At 38.4% G+C, this 15,496-nt stretch overlaps 1 long non-coding RNA gene across 3 annotated transcripts in view; it reads left to right on the forward strand.

The window, feature by feature from the left end:
* Window positions 1-205: 205 nt before the first annotated feature.
* The window catches only part of LOC116077863, a 66,402-nt gene continuing 51,111 nt past the window's right edge, over window positions 206-15,496 (forward strand). For 2 of the 3 annotated variants that reach the window (XR_004113356.1, XR_004113357.1), the window contains exons 1-2: window positions 206-415; window positions 553-774. This is a non-coding gene — a long non-coding RNA (uncharacterized LOC116077863). Of the gene's footprint in view, window positions 416-552; window positions 775-1,555; window positions 1,720-15,496 lie in introns of all 3 variants that reach the window. The other variant, XR_004113358.1, reaches the window with a different exon arrangement.

A 15,496-nucleotide genomic window follows, 5' to 3' on the forward strand; every position in this document is an offset into this window, starting at 1 on the left:
CTGCACGAAGCTTTGTTTTCTGACTGGGATGCTTTTAACTGTGTCTCTCACCAAAGACAAGCTGTTTGGAGTGATCTCAAAGCCAATTTTTAAGCTCCACTGTCATTCTCATATGTCACAAACACAATAATGGCTGTCACCTTGTGAGCTGTCACTGTGGCACCAGGCACCTTGCTAACTAAGTGCTTTAGATGCATGAGGAAGATTAACCCCAAGGTGGGCAATATCAGGTGGCACCACCGTCATCTTCCTTTGTGGGTTACATTTGAGTGGCTTGCCTAAGGGCTAGATAATAGTGAATCTCAGGCAGACTAGAGGAAGACAGCCCAGTTTGCTCCACAGAGGAGAATTTTGTTGATAAAAAGATAGGGAAGTCCTTGAGATTCTCTTGTTGTACTTAATTGTAAATGCATTGGTAAGTCTTACTTCGATCTAGCCTTTGGAATTGTGTTCATTATTGGCCATGGAATCAATCTGTGACTTCTAGTTTCTTGTCTTTCCTGCCTTCCCGTTGCTCCATCAACTCCTGTCTTCCTGGGTGATTTTTTGCAGGCTTGTTGAACAATTCTAATTGTGAAATAGAAGAGAGCTATTTAACCCAGAAGATACCGACTTCATCTCTGTCCTTCCACAGAACAATGCCAAGCATTTCTATTCGGCAGGAGAAAAGCTGGAAGCCCTCTCTGTGTTCATTGTTGAAAGCAATTGATTCAGCCTTGAGAAGGCAAGCTGACTGCTGAAGCTGGTCTGAGCAATGACTCACCTTGGAATCAGGTAACTAGTTTTTAATTATCTTCACTTTCTTAGAAAACAGTTCAGCTTCTTACAGTTCAGTGAGAGGCTTACAATATTTGGAAGTCCATATAAAATTTTTAGACGATATTGCGCGTTTACAAAAAAAAATAATCCCAGTATGACTTCTTTGCTATTTCAGCCATCTGTTACTAAAAGAAAATAAAAATATTCAATTTCCCTTTCTTCCTTGGTAGCTCTGAGTCTAAGCTGCTCAAAACACACCAGTAGTGCCTACTAGTCTCTAATATTTTTCTAGCCATATATCTTTTTTCAAATCTTAACAACCAAGTTGCAACATGAGGTTAAGACTGAAAATAAGTGAATAAAAATAAAATAAAACAAGTGAGTCTAGGGAGCTGGTGAATGAAAAGACATTATGTTATGCCAATTTAGTAGGAAAATTGGGTCTATTTACAGTAGGAAGGCTGTGTCTCTGTTGAGTCACTCTAGCGGATCTCAACAAGCCTCTGCTTTCAGAGACACGTGTCAAAAGAGGTGCCAAATGGGGCGTTGACTCAGCACATGTCAGCTGTGTGAACTAGATTCCACATTTTTTTCATGGCCCAAGTGAACAGCTTCAACGCCTTCCATTTCCTTCCATTTCCTTCCACTTCAATGAACTGTGAACACTTCATGTTAATGATCATATCCCCTCACCGGAGTAATGATACAATGCTACAACATTATTCTCATGTAATCAGTAAAGGCTGAGCTCCTTATGACTTTTGTAATTTGTTGCACCACTATGTCTTTCTCTCAGCTCTCTCAGATGGAAAAACCAATATCCCTCGAGTGAGCCACGTATGGGTGGCAACAAGAGCAGAAAGAATGGCTCACACTAATGGGGCTGGCTAACAAAAGTGATGTGGGATTTCTTTCCTTTCACATTCTCGGCCTAAAAGCCCAGTCAACAATAAAATCCAGGTAGGCCAGAAAGCTTGGAATGTGAGTAAGATACTTGAAGATAATTGGATCGGGTGCTTGAAACCACTCATTATAGGATACCAAAAGATTCAGCTTGTAAAATATTTTCTTTGTTTATTATTTATTTATTATTATTTTTGTCTAGGTGTATGCTTACAAGTGCTCAGATGTGTTAAGGTGCCTGTAGAGGCTAGAGAGTTTTGGATACCCTGGAACTGGGTTTCCAGATGGTTGTGAGCGGCTGGATGTGGGCTTTGGCACTGAACATGGATCGTCTGCTCTCTTATCTGTTGAGCTATTTCTGCAGACCAAAAAGTTTACTGTTTTTGATTTGGAGAGAGTTGTTTCCTCTGTTTGTAAGATAATAAATAGCTTAAGTTCCCACTAAACACAACTAACCACTCATGTAAACCAACTAATATGAAGATACCAAAACAACTAATGGTGAGCATGCTTTATAACAAGAATTTTAATAAATATTAGTTAATTAAAACCAACAGAAACACCCTAAACACACCACCCCACTCCCCCAAATGTGCACCACACACACGCATGCACATACACCATTGTTACCATTAACCAAAAATCTTGCTGGCTCACTGCATTATCTGTATGTCTACATTGTCTGTCTGTCTGTCTGTCTGTCTGTGAGTGATAAAAGACGCCTTCCTATCTTATCTATTTATCTATTTACCTAACTACCTATCTACATCTCTATGTGTTGATATCTGTCATCTGTCTGTATCTGTTTCTATGTATGTATGTATGTATGTATGTATGTATGCATGTATCTATCTATCTACGTACTTATCTTCTATCTTCAATCTTTTTCTCATTTTTAACTCAGGTAAGTGTATAAGAAAATGTCCAGGAGAGCCAACAGTCTAGGGGTGGTACAGGGAACAGGAAGATGGTCTGAAGTTAGGAAAATGCAAGACATGGTTTTAGATCTACCACTTTTATGTGACCAGATCAAATTGTTTAATTTCTTTGAATCTGTTTCTTCAAGTGAACAACAACAATAATCAGAAAAGAGTGACATTGTTGCTAATAGTCCTACTTCATACAGTTGTTGGAGAACAGGAAGAAAGGATGTCTGTGGTGATACATTTGAAGAAAGCATAACATTGTGTTGGAGATTCAGGTGTTTATCATGTCCTCTAAAACAAAACAGAACACCCACTTCTTCAGTATACTTGCTTGCCTAATGCTTGCTAATAGAACTGAGGCCTTGATGAATTGATTGCAATCATCTACGATGTGATTACCAAATGAAAGATTACACTAGGAAATGTGTGTCATTGGAAGCTTGGAGACATTCTTTAAAGATCCAAGGCAGTGGTTCTCAGCCTGTGGTTGGAGATCCTTTTGGGTGTCAAATGACCCTTTGACAGGGCTTGCCTAATACCATCAGAAAATACAAGTCTTTACATTACAACTCATAACAATAGTAAAATTAGAGTTATGATGTAGCAACAAAATAATTTGATGGTTGAGGGTCACCACAACATGAAGAACTGTATTAAAGGGTCTTAACATTAGGAAGGGTGAGAACCATTGATCCAAGGGCCATTCTCAGGAATGTAAACATCAAAGGAATAAGATCTCAGTATCCAGGACCCCATAGGTGCTCAGAATCCTCAGTATGATAACTACCCCATCAGTGCCCAAGTGGCTGCATCTCATACAGATTAAACCCCTTACACACGCTTTACATAATTATTCCGTTTCAGTTGTCTATGACTAATTTTGGAGGTCATGGCATTGAGCTATACTATTAATTCTCCAAGAGTTTTATTCTATTTATTATTGATGATGTATAGGTTATGGTGAAAATGCTTGCCTGTTTAGTATCAGGATCGCAGAGGCCATTATTTGTTGGAGCCACCATGTCAGCTGTGCACAGGGTGCTTTTCTGATGGAGGAAACTGTAAAGTCTACCTTCAGGCGATGCTGAGAGCATCATTTTCTGAGCATTTATCTCACGAAGAGACCTGAAGATTGATGATGCATGGGATGATGTGGTGCCTGCCTGTAGGGGCAGTGTTTATTAGGCAGAAGCAAGAAAGGGCAAGGGCAAGGTTATTCCTAGCTACACAGCAAGTTCTAGGTCAGTGCAGTTACACTGATCATTCTTGCACTGTTCAGTGATCACTGATGCTTCAGCCACCTTTGTCCATGTCTTAAGTGTTGTTTCTTATTTATTTACTTTTATTAAATTTCTTTTCATACAATATATTTTGATCACATTCTGTCCCCTTTACCAACTACACTTAGATTTTCCCATGTCTGCACTAACCCAACTTTGTGTTTTCTCTCTCTCTCTCAATCAAAAAGTCCCAAACAAACAAACACACAAAATCGAAATCAAAGGAAACAAACAAGAGCCCATATAAGACAAAAATTACAAAAATAAAAAGTACACACAACCATTTCAAATTTGTTCAAACAATTTGATGCCCATATTGCAGGGCAGATTCAATGCTCAGGTAGTTGACCAACACAAAATGGTTATGTTTGTGTTGGTCAACTACCTGGGCATTGAATCTGCCCTGCAATATGGTTGATATACCCAGTGAGTGACTCTCTGTCTTAGGATTTTATTGCTGTGAAGAAATACTTTAAAACAAACAAAAACCAAAACCAGCCAATCAACCAACCAACCAACCAATCAACCAACCAACCAATCAACCAATCAACCAATCAACCAACCAACCAAAAAAGACACCATGACCAAGGTAACTCTTAAAAAGGAAAACAGTTAACTGGGGCTGACTTACAGTTTCAGAGGTTTTATCCATTATCATTATGATACCATTATGATAGATATGATATATCCATATCATTATGATTATCAGCATAGCATTAGTGCTGGTGGAGCCAAGAGTTCTACATCTTGATCTGCAGGCAGTTAAGAGGAAACTGATTCCACTCCACACTGAGCATACCTTGAGCACTAGAGGACCTCAAAGCCCACCTCAACCGTGACACTTCCTCCAACAAAGCCACACCTACTCCAATGTGGCCACCCCTCCTAATAGTGCCATTCCCTGTGGATAAGCATCGAAACACATGAGTCAATGAGGTGCCAAGCCTATTCAAACCACTACCCACTATATTGGTGAAAATTGATGTTCCCTTTCTCAGTGGTTATCAGTTGTAAATAGGTTGTTAGTGGAGGACAGGACTCTTTTTGTCTTCTTCCCTTTCTCAATGCTGAGATGTTTTGCTTTTTTCTTCTTTGAACCTGTGAAGGTCCTATGTGTGCCTCCTCAGCTCAGTGAGTTTATATGTGTATCAGTCCTGTTGTATCATTTCCTTGGAGTAATCCACCACCTCTGACTCAAAATCTTTTAACCTCCTCTTCTGGGGGGAAGGGTTTGATAAAGACATTCTATTTAGGACTGGGTACTTGAAAGCCTCCCACTCTCTGCTCATTGTCCAGTTTTAGCTCTCTGTGTTAATTACCACCAACTACAAGAAGGAGCTGCTGAGGACTGAGCTGTGCTTTCCTCTTTGGGTATAGAAGTATGTCATCAGGAGTCACATTATTGTTATGTTCCTTTAGCAGAATAATCACAGTGGCTTTTTTTTTTTTTTTTTTTTTTTTTTTTTTTTTTTTGAGACAGGGTTTCTCTGAGTAACCCTGGCTGTCCAAATTCTTGGATGGGAGACCTATTAAGTCATCCTTCTTTATCCTATCAATACCTCTAAATTCTACACTCCAGGGGCAGGCAGATTGAACTCTCCTAATCTAGCTGTTAACGCTCCCTTTCTCCTCTGTAAAGCTCATTGTATCATTGATGGGCATACTATTTTATAGGCAGTACTGGCATACTGTGGATTTGGATTGACAAGTCCAACTTGTCAGTATCTTCTTTTTTTTCTAAAACTTTTATTTTATGTGCATTGGTGTTTTGCCTTCATGCATCTCTATGTGAGGGTTTTGGAGCCCCTGGAACTGGAGGTACAGACAGTTGTGAGCTGCCATATGAGTGTTGGGATTTGAACTCAGATCCTCTGGAAGAGCAGCCAGTGCTTTTAACCCTCTGAGCCATCTCTCCAGCTTCTGTTAGCATCTTTCTTTCTTTCTTTCTTTCTTTCTTTCTTTCTTTCTTTCTTTCTTTCTTTCTTTCTTTTTTTTTTTCTGAGACAGGGTTTCTCTGTGAAGCCCTGGCTGTCTTGGAACTCACTCTGTAGACCAGGCTGGCCTCGAACTCATAAATCCACCTGCTTCTTCTTCCCAAGTGCTAGGATTAAAGGCATATGCCACCACTGCCAGGCTGTATCTTCTTAAGTAAAATAGAATATTGACAAATAGGAAGTGGAGAGATGGCTCGTTGGTTAAGTGTGCTTGCTGCTGCACTGCTCATTTAGAGAACCATCGAGTTTGGTTTTACAGAAACTACATAGGGAAATTCAAAACTTCCTGTAATTGCAGTTGCAGGTGATCTGATGCCCTTTTCTGCCCTCCTGGGCATGTGTTCATGCCCTGTACAGATACATTCATATACATAAATAAAAGCGATAAATAGCTTTATACATCATCACACGTTGAACATCCCTAAATGAGCACCTAAAATATGAAATGCTTTGAGTAAAAAATTCTATACTTGGTCTCGTATCATCAGAGTTCAAATATAGGTCTACTAAGAATATGTAAAATTTCTTTCAGGCTGTGTATTCGGGCATATAAAACAAATGCAGTTCATGTTCAGTCTTGGTTCTCACCTCCAAGATAACTCATTCATTTTGCATGTACAGTTATTTTACTATCTTAAAAAAATCTAACCTATAGCTGGTATATATCTAATAGAAAATATTCATTCAACTTGTATTAAGATATTGTAGCTGAGATTTAACTATATCTGCTTCTAGGGTAATTTTTGATTAATCAAAAGGTATTTATGAAGTGTTTATCATGGTAAGTTATTTGGGAAAGATTCTTATCAGTTGTACATGAGGGTGCCAGAGGTGAGGGCCACTGTACATAGCCATGTGTGCAGCTCAGGATGTCACTTGAGACTCAGGTGAGATGATGCCACTTGATGGCAGATGATAAGGTAGATCCAGGAGGTGAAATATGTGCATGGTACATTTTAGCATGTAGGGTCTGGAAAGTTGAGTTGAGTTGCAAAAGGCCTTTGCAAACAATGGTAATGTGTATTGGGAAAATTTGTTTTGAGAGAAGTTTACACATTTCAAAGCAGAATTACCCCTTAGAGATTTTGTAGTCCTATGGGAAGGTCTTGAAGAACTCTGAAAGTGATACTTTGTTTCAATTCGCTGAATCTCACACTTCCTCAATTAAGAATTTTTACTTTTAGCCCTTTTTATAGTTTGTTTGTTTGTTTGTTTGATTTTGGTTTTGGTACTGGTGATCAAATCTAGGTGATTGAATCTTACATGGGGTAGATGAGCTTTCTACTGCTGAGTTGCATTCTAAGCCCTGAAAATTTTATTTTGAAAAGGCTTAGAAAATAAAACAAATGTTATTGCTTATTCTAGATCTCTGTTATTATTTTTAAAGCAGAGCAAAGCCTGCTTTAAAAATAAACTTAAAAAGTTTAAAAATAAACTTAAATATTTATTTGTGTGTGTATGTGTGTATTTGTGAGTGTGTGTGTGTGTGAGAGAGAGACAGACAGAGACAGAGACAGAGACACAGAGAGACAAAGAGAGACACAGAGAGAGGGTGGGAGGGAGACCAGAGATGAAAAGAGGGTGTTAAATCCCCTGGAGCTGAGTTATATAAATCATGATTTGCTCATCATGGGGGCTGGGAAACAAATCCAGGTCCTTTGAAAGAACAGCAAGTGTTCTCAACTGGCTTCTTTTCAGCTCATAAGAGAAACGATTTTAAAAAGTTTAGAAACTTCATCATGAAAATCCAGTTTTACTCAGGTCATTTAACATCAGAAATTATTGATACATTAGTTCATACTTAAAATTAAGAAAAACAAGCACTCATATTCAGCAATAAAGGCAAATAATTCAAACTTTATTGGTTAAGATAATTTACCCATCACCCAGAGATTTCAGATTTAATTCTAATTAGGGTTGTGGTGAATTATCTCTGTATGCCCCAACACATATTGAATTATGTTACCAATTTTCAGATATATTTCTGTCATTGTTATAAGACAATAACTTGGGGACAAGGGGATGGTAAGTTATTTGGCTCACAAACCGGGTAACCTGAAATAGATTTCTAGAATCCACGTGTCTGTGGAAGAACCTTCTCAACAAATGATTTTTGATTTCCACATGTGCACCATGGCATATATATTCATACACAGCATGTACACACACACAATTATAATACATTAAAGTCTGTAATTTTGAAACATCTCTACCTTATAAAATAGCTTAAGATCAAATCATGAGCTGAGTCAGGGTGGCATGTGCCTTTAACTCCAGAACTTCGGAGACAGAAGCAGATGGATCTCTGAGTCTGAGGCCACCCTTGTCTACAGAGTGAATTCCAGGACAGCCAGGGCTATACTGGGTAGACCTGTCACAATTTCCCACCCCTACACCCTCAAAAAAATAGGTACTGATAATTTGAATCAATTGTCAAAAGAAAGGTTATATAATATACACAAGAACGGCTACCCTCTTAGTTTTGAGACTGGGTCTCAAACTCATAGTGTTTTTTGCTCAGCCTCCAAAGTGATAGAATTATAACTATTACCAGGCCTCTCTGCAGAGATGAGTCTTCTTCTTCCTCTTCTTCCTCCTCCTCCTCCTCCTCTTCCTCCTCTTCTTCCTCTTCTTCTTCTTCTTCTTTCCTTCTTCTTCTTCTTCTTCTTCTTCTTCTTCTTCTTCTTCTTCTTCTTCTTCTTCTTCTTCTTCTTCTTCTCTCCTTCTCCTCCTCCTCTTCTTCCTCTTCCTCCTAATCTTCTTCTCCTCCTCATCTCTCTGTCTCTCTCTCCCTTTCTCTCTTCCTTGCATGTGTACATCTGTGTGGTGTGTATGTATGTGTTAATGTGTACAGAGACCACAGGTTGATGTTGAATGTCTTTCTCAATCCCTCTTCACTTTATTTACTCAAGCATGGTCTTGCCAAATCCCAAATTCATCAGTTTCACTAGTCTAGCTAGACAGTTTTCTGTGAAGAGCCAGTTTCTGCATCCAGAGCCCTGGGATCACACACTGGCCTCTATACCTGCCCAGCTTTTTATATAGGTACTTGGGAATTGAACTCTGGGCCTCCTGATTTTATGGCAAGTGTTTTATTGACTGAGGCATATTTTAGCCTTAGGAACAATTATTCTTAATGAACTTTTCTGACCCTAAATAAAAGATGTGCCTAAGATCAAAAGAGTACAGAGAAGTTGTATAAAATATCTATAACAAGATAATAATTAAACTCAAAACTGGGTCCTGCTGCTGGCCTCAACTTCAAGTCTGTGTTGTCCAAGGGGGTTGCATAGTTAATTGCAGTTGCTTTAAATGCCTAAACCATAAAGTTAGCAACCTGCTGCCAGTGCAGCTGTTTGAAGGGCTGGAGACGCTAGACTCCCCTTTTAATTCTAGTCTATACAGTGCTAGGTTGCTGTTTGGAAGAGCCTTTGCCATGTGATAGTATAACTGTTTTATTCAAATCAAGCCATTAGCTGGTGACTTGAACCATGAAAAAAGTCATGATGAGATTTCTATTAGCAGGTAGGACCTTTCAGGGTCATGAGTTCAATCTTTCTACAAAATAATAAATTAAAGCAGTTTCCTCCCAAGCTATTGTTCATAGAATTGTTCACTTTAGAAAATTTCTGACCTTGTATAACTAGTATGGTTAAAATATTAAATATAGTCATTATAAATAATGAAGCCATCTTTTAAATTAACTTTAAATATATATATATATATATATATATATATGTATTATTAGACATTAAAACATCATTCCCTTATCTGATCATCCTGTCAATTAAGCAAAGTGCAAACCAGCTCTAGACATATTCTAGAAAAGGCCATGATGATCAAGTTAGCCTTCTTTGTTAGCTGGCTGATAAGGAAAGTGACACACAGCTCTCAAAGGTCACCCAGAGTGACAGGTCAAACTCATTTCTCTTTTGAAATTGCCTGTAGAAACACACAGAAAAAAACCATTCATCGCAGCATAGAAAGCCACATTTAATTACCTATCACCTTAATCATGAGCCTTGCTTCCAAATTATTTGGGGTTTACAGGGTATATTTTTGCATGATTGTGTGTAATTAAATGTGTAATTGTATTTGTGAGGGTACACATGTATGTGTATGTGCAGGCCAGAGGACAACCCTCAGATGTCATCCTCAGGAATGCCATTCACCTCTTTTGATTTTTTTTTCTTCCTCAAGACAGGGTTTCACTTTGAACTCTGGTTGTCCCGGAATTCTGAAGACCAGACTGGCCTTGAACTCACATAGATACATCTGTCTTTTCCTTCCAACTCCTGGGATTAAAGGCATATGCCACTACTACCTGGGTCACCTACATCCTTTGAGACAGTATCTCTTTTTGGTATAGAGCCCATCAACTATGCTAGACAGGCTGGCCAGCAAACCTCAGGGATTGTCCTGTCTTGGCCTCTCTAGTGCTGAGTTACAAGGAGGCATCCTCATGTTTGGTATTTTTATGTGGTTTCTAGAGCTTGAACTCAAGGCATTAAGCTTTTGAGGCAAGCATTAAGTTGTATTTATTATAGAAACTTTCAAGTATATACAGAAGTACAAACAGGTAATATGTTCTAATATTCCTATCTCCCACTTTTAAGAGTATAATCATCTTGACGTTCTTCTTTTAAAGCCTGTCCCTGATACTGATAATATTGGTGGTAATGCTATTATTTTGGCTAGTGTATATTTTATCTTTTTAAAAAAATCACAGAGGATATATCATCTGATTTGAATTTCTAGTTTGTTATGCATGCATTATACAATAACATCTATATATATCTCCATACTGTCATTATACTAATCAAATTGACCTCTTCCTCTCTTCCTCCTCCTCTTCCTCCTCCTTTCCCTCCTCCTCCTCTTCTTCTTCCTCCTCTTCTTCATGAGAAAGAGATTAACTGTGTAGCCTTAGATGGCATGTCACTTGATACATAGACCAGGATGGACTTGTGTTCAGAGACCCACCGGCTTTTGACTCCTGAGTGTTGGGATTAAAGTCATGTGTTACCATGTCTGGCTGATATTCATTTTTTGGCATTACCTACTTATCATTAGGTTTCCTTGATTATTTAAACATTATTCTTTGCAAGAGGACAAATGACTCCCCCTTTTAAAAATTTAGTCTCTGTTAGTTTAAATTTTTGAGGGAACAACATTAACAGATATTCCAATGACCCTAGTAAAATGTTTGTATTAGAATTTGGCACAACTGATGCTACTGTTTCCATGGCTACTAGCTTTCCCCAAGGATTAATTCTTTTCCACCTGGTCACCCATAGTTACTGTTCTCTCTCTCTCTCTCCTCTCTCTCTCTCTCTCTCATCTTACATGTAAGTTTGTCTCTTGCCAAAGTAGAATTTAGTTTCATCCTGGGTGCTAGTGCCTTTAATTTTTAGAAGAGCCATCTGCTGCTTTTTCTTCTGGAGAGCCAGTTTATAGCCAACAAAAATGGCTTCCTACCACAGCCTTCCCCAAATATTTGTGTGCTAGAAGGTTAGTTACCATAGGTCTATGCAGGCTCTACAATTGTAGAAATGGAACTTAGAGGTTTTTCTTTGTTTTGTTGTCTGAGGTACCAAATAAGGTATGCCACCCTTGTCTTTTTCATATTCTTAATTCAATTTACAATAGTTTCTCCATAAAAGTGTTTTTTTTTCATAAAACTGTTTTTAATTTTTTTTATTAGCAAAAGCATTTTATTTATATGGAAAAGGCTACAGTCAGATTTGTAAAAGGTGTCAATATAATATTGCCTATACAGAAAAAAAAATCTTGTCAAACGTGAAGAGCAACCACAACAACAAAAATCACACACCTCCCTACTTAACAGTGCAATTAACTCACATTGCAATAAAGTCAAGTACAATAAAACCCAAACAAGTTTTTCTCCATTTTAACATAAAACTGTTTTAAAAAGCAGCTAGAGAATGCTATTTACTGAATAAACTAAACCTCTTTTTCTACAAAATTTGTTACATTCTAGGAATGTTGAGTTGGTTTCTTCTGATGATGATTCCTTTTTCTAGCTCCTGTATTTCTTATAAATACAGATAAACATTAGAACTCTGGAGAATGGAGAGATAGCACTGCTTAAGAGCAAGTATGTTTCTGCAGAGAACCTGAGTTCTGTTTCAAGTACCCTAGCAAGGTGGATAACAACCATCTAGACCTCTAGTCCTAGTGCACACCTGAGATCACTGGTCCCTGCTGCTATCTAGACATACACATACCTCCTAATCCTTCCCAAAGAGTGTCACCAATAGGGCAGCAAGTATTCAAAAGTATGTGAATATGTGAGCCATTTTCATTCAAACCACCACAATTAGTTAAAAATTTCTTATTAAAGTATTTTTTCATGCAATATGTTTTGATCATATTCATTTTTCTTTCCCAACTCCTCCCAACTCCTCTCTATCTTTCTCCCCATGCAATTTCATGTTCTCTCTCTTTAAGACCTTCCAAATAAGAGAGCTAAAAGATCTTGAAAAGGCAAGAAATGAAACAGAACCCCTGAAAGTAAAAGAAAGAAAATCAATATCAACCAATAAAACAAAAACATCAAAACAAAATAAAAAAACTCAAAACAATACAAACAACAAAAAAGAAACCCCAATCAAAAAAAAAAAAAACCCACAAAACAAGAAACCAAACCAAACCAAACCACACCAAAAGACCAAGAAAACAAAACAAAACAAAAAACCAAACCAACCAGAAAGCACACACAAAAACCCTTGGAATATCTGTGTTTAATTGCCCAACTGCTTCTGGTTCAAGGATCCTGTGACACTTAATTGGGAGAACTGACTTTCCCTTTTTTAGTAGGTTTCAGTTGTAAATAGCTTCTTGATTAGGTAAATAGCTTCAACTTTCCCTTCTCAGAGTTAGGACGGGGCTTGCAATGTTGTGTTGTTTGAACCTGTGTAGATCTTGAGTGTGCTGTCACAGTCTCTGTAAGTTCATACTGTTATCAGACTACTGTGTGCCTGGAAGATACTAGGTCCTTGGAGACTGACTCTCCTTAGACTCTGATATTTTTTTTTTTCTGCCTCTTCTATATAGTTCCTGGAGCCTTGAGGAAAGATGTTTGATAAAGACATCCTGTCTATTTAAGGCTGAGTGTTCCAAAATCTTTGACACTTTGCACATTGTCTAGTTGTGGGTCTCTGTTAATTACCATCTACTCCAAGATGAAACTTCTCTGAAGAGGGCTAAGCCATGCTTTCCTCTATGGGTATAGCAATATGTCATCAGGAAGTCATTTTATTGTTATGTTCCTTTAGCTGAATAATAACAACAGGTTTACTCCCTGACCTATAACCTATCTAGTCTCAGGTTTCTGGCCCATTTAGTGGTGTCAGGTATGGGTTTCATTTCATGGAGTGGGCCTTAAATCCAGTCAAAAGTGGTTGATTACTCCCATGATATTTATGCTACAGTTATACTAGTATACCTGACGTGCAGGTCTTTGTTCTAGACGGACATCAACTGTTGAATGAACAATAAAAATGTGGTATATTTATGTGATGGGATTTCATTAGGCTGTTAAAAAAATGAAATTTGAAGGTAAATGCACAGAGCTAGAAACAATCATTCTAAGTGAAGTAACTCACAGACAAAGGCAAATACTGCATGTTTTCCCTTATATGTGGATGTTAATTTTTTTTTTTTAGCTGTAGACTTGTATGTTTTAACCCAAATAACCACAGAAGTTGGGTATTTAGCAAGGGGCAAAGAGAAGGGGAATGTTCCAAGGAAGAGGAATTTGAATACGTTGCTATGGAAAAAAGAGGAAACTGGAATAAGAGAATCAAATGAGTAGGAGGATGAGAGGAGGAAGTAAAGGAGGAAATATGGGGAGGCACAACTAAAAGTAAAGACCTGTGGAAAAGCCATATGGTAACCATTACAGCAGAAACCTAAAAATACATAGACATAGATGAAAGAAATTTAAATGGAGTAACCATATAATGGGGGAGACAAGGCCCTAACTAGATATCTTAGGCCACCAAGTAAAAGCTCCAGTGCCAAGAACATGTTACCTGTTGTTGCATCCTCGCCCACAGGAGTCCTATAGACCATCCAAACATCACAGGCTGTTGATTGGCCAATCACTGTAGTCTGATAGTAAGTCCTGATTGCTAAAGACACAACTTACTATTTCATCAAACAAAGAAATGGAGCTGGTGCCCAATTAGAAGCTTCACTTCTAGTCACTAATTAATGTTCATGGTACTAGAAGTTACTTTGCATGCTACCATAGGAGAAAAGTAACTATCAATTTCACCCACCCAATTACAAATCCTGTGATTGTTTGGTTAGTTTTTGTATTTATTATTGTAATTCATTTATTTAGGAGAGATAAAGAGAAAGAGAGAGAGCGCGAGAGAGAGACAGAGAGAGAGAGGGAGAGTCATGGCATGTGTATGAAGGTCAAAGATCAACTCCCTGAAGTCAGCTTTCTCCTTCCACCATGCGAGGGACCCAGGGATTGACCTCAGATCACCAGGCTAGGAATTAAGTGCCTTTACCCATTGAGCTTTCCCATTAGCCTACATTCATTATTTTAAAAAGCCAACCACCTGACATTATTTGACAGGCATAATTTGAAATGTAATCTGCATTACTTACCAAATGAAGCAGAAATTCAAGATATTACACACTAGACCATTCCTTTCTTGTGCTGAGGGTCTAAAGATAACACAAAAGCTTTACCAAAAAGTGTGCTGTGAAATTTATCCATTATTTTCTGTACCACTCTATTACTTGCCAGTGAAGAGTTCAGACTATGGGCACAGAAGAATGTAAATCTTGATAGTTTCAAAGCTGAGGGATCCTTTAGGACCTTCCAACGTCATCCAACCTTTCCAGCTTGAGCTCCTCATCTGGGATACAGGACTCAGTGTGGAAGGTCAACTGTCAATGAGATCATTGTAAAACATACTGTGGTACCTAGTGACAGTAGTATTTGGTGGTATCTGACTGAGGTTAATAAGGCATGGTGGGAACATGTGTGAAAGAATGTTTCTGGAGAGTTGAAATACACACACACACACATGCACACATACCTGCATACATTTGCTCACCTCTGAAATGCTGCCTGTGACAGGAATGACTGAGTCAATGTCCAACTTGATGACCCCATAAGGGCAAGGGGGATGCTAATGGGGGTATGGCTGAGGGTTTACCTTTAGGAGCAGGCATGACTCAGAAAACAAACGCATCACTAAAAAAGCCTACCTCAGCATGGGTGATGACCCTTGGAAGCTGTGACCTTGGATAGCTCTTCACAATGTTCAGGCAACTACAGATCAAGTAAAAATCTGTTGTCAGGGTTCCCTCCTCCAGCAGTTAGTTTACTGTTTCTATAAGATGGGGGAGGGAGCTTCCAGAATCTTGTGCCTATTGTCCCAGACATGGGGCATTTTGTTTTCCTCCTGAGTCTTATCAGGGTTCAGAATGTTTTAATTCAGAGAACACTGTCATCTCACACAATAACAGTGGTGAAGGGACAGCCTGCTGGCCTTTCACATTTAGAATTTGTGTGTTTTTATATGTTCATATTTTGGAGTACATGTGTGTGTATGTGTGTGTGTGTATGGATATATATATACATGTA

Source organism: Mastomys coucha, unplaced genomic scaffold (genome assembly GCF_008632895.1).
Source record: "Mastomys coucha isolate ucsf_1 unplaced genomic scaffold, UCSF_Mcou_1 pScaffold5, whole genome shotgun sequence".
Classification (NCBI taxonomy): domain Eukaryota; kingdom Metazoa; phylum Chordata; class Mammalia; order Rodentia; family Muridae; genus Mastomys; species Mastomys coucha.